This window comes from Nycticebus coucang, chromosome 2 (assembly GCF_027406575.1).
Source record: "Nycticebus coucang isolate mNycCou1 chromosome 2, mNycCou1.pri, whole genome shotgun sequence".
Classification (NCBI taxonomy): domain Eukaryota; kingdom Metazoa; phylum Chordata; class Mammalia; order Primates; family Lorisidae; genus Nycticebus; species Nycticebus coucang.
Window position 1 is genome coordinate 23709846 of NC_069781.1, and position 2028 is coordinate 23711873.

Genomic DNA, 2028 nt, shown 5'->3' on the forward strand with positions numbered 1-2028 from the left:
CTAAAATTCTGTGGTTCCTAGATCACTTGAGCCATAACATTTTAGGCCAAAAGTGCTAGACTTCTAATGTCTGTTGATGCCAGGGCTCAGAGGGTAAAAAATCCTGGAATCCTACCTGGCACTGATTTTTAGCTTCTATGATTCCACACTTCTGTGGCTAAGATTTCTGCGATCCTTGTGACCTATTTCAAGGCAGACAAGGACCTCACACAAGGGGGCATTCATTCCTAGCAAGGATGACGTGTGGAGGAGCCCCGTGGGGCCAGCTGACCGCTCTTCCAGCTGTGATGGGCAGCATTCCATGGCCCAAGGCTCCCAGAGCCCAACTCACCTTCTGACCTTTTCCTGAACATACCCTCGCTTGCCCCCCACTTAAACATGACTACCACTCCCTAACCCACGTCACAGGTGTGGGCAAAGATGCTGCAGCAGTTGGCACCAATGCCTTTGCCTCCCTCTATCAGCATCCACTCCCATGGGGCAGGGAGAAAGAAACCAGAGAAGACGGGCTTGTCCCTGGACCTAGTCCTAACTGGTTTCATCTTGATTGCCCTGATCCAGCACCAGAAGGGCCACCTCTGGGTAATTTAGAGGTTCTTTTAACCTCAAAATAGTCCTTCCATGCCCTACCCGTGGTGGAAACACTATTTGTGGGAGATGTTCCCTTATCTGAGGTCTCTGGAAAGACTATTATAGCCAAAGGAGAGACAGGGACACTTCATTCCTCTTTCACCATCTGGATTGTGTATTCAACATGCATGAGAGATAAATCTCAGTCTGCAACTCAGGTCATGTGAAATACATATATGACCTTCTTTTCTTTTCATTAATAAACAAAAATCTTACTTTGAGTCAAGATACCACCATGCTGGCAGAAAATTCATCTTGGTCATTACTGAGGCCCCTTTACAGCCCCTACTCTGGTTATGCAGAGGTCCTGGGTCTTATGCAGAATAACACATTCTAAGAGGTCTCTGTCCTTCTGCTCCCACCTATGGCCCTTGAGGAGCTCATTGTGCCAGATGTCACTTTATACCCAGTGACCTAGTGGCACACTTTGGACATGAGAAGCTTTATTGAAGCTGGAACACCTGTAAGTTGGGTCCAGCCTTCCCAGGGATACCATGAAGCATATCCCCAAGGCTTTGTTACCCACTCCCCACCCTCCTAAGGACCTGGTCCTTCTCTTCTTCTTGCCTTGAAAGGTACCAGACTCTTCCTTACCCCTCTGCAACCCTCCACTCCTCACTGAGCTCACAAAAGACTTAACATCATGCAGCTCTAGCTTTCAGCTTTTCCAAAATTGCAGCAACCATAATATCTCAAAGGCTGACCACGTGCCTGAATTGGGAATGAAGGGAAAAGCACACAATTATCCCCCCACACACATTTATTTGCACATCATTTTGGAAGATTTCTTGGAGTGGCTGTCTGGCTCTCTGCTAACAGAGACAAGAGCTGGGTGGGCGCTGGAGGGATGCAGCATGGTGTGGGGTCAACAAAGAGGCAAGGCCTGAGCACTGGGGCTCTCGCGGACATTAAAGCTGGCTGTAGCACTGTTGTGAAGGAGGGGTCTAGAAGGGAGGCTGGCCATTTGGGGAGGCATGATTGACTCAGCCTTCTCCAGGCTCTGCCTAAAGGCTTAGGGAGGGACCTGACCACTGTTAGGGAGAGAGAAAGCCACACCTGTCCAGGGGGACCTGTCAGCTATGCCAAAAGCACTGGGTTTAGAGTCAGGAGCCCTGACTTCTGGCCCTGGATCTGCTGTAGCTCACGGTGAGACCTTGAACAAGTTCCCTCTCTGGACCTGGTTTTCCATCTGTAAATAAGAGCATTGGTCTACACAAGCTGTCCTCTCCTGCAGGGTTGGATCCTAATTACAAGATGCCCATGATTGCATGTCTCCAACTGACTACCTGGCACTATCTTTGTCTTTGGTCTCCATTGAATTCCTCTTGCCATCTTGAATAAAGTTGGCCAAGGGATGTTATCTGATGGAGTCTGGTCTGGAATCACAGCTCAAGGGTG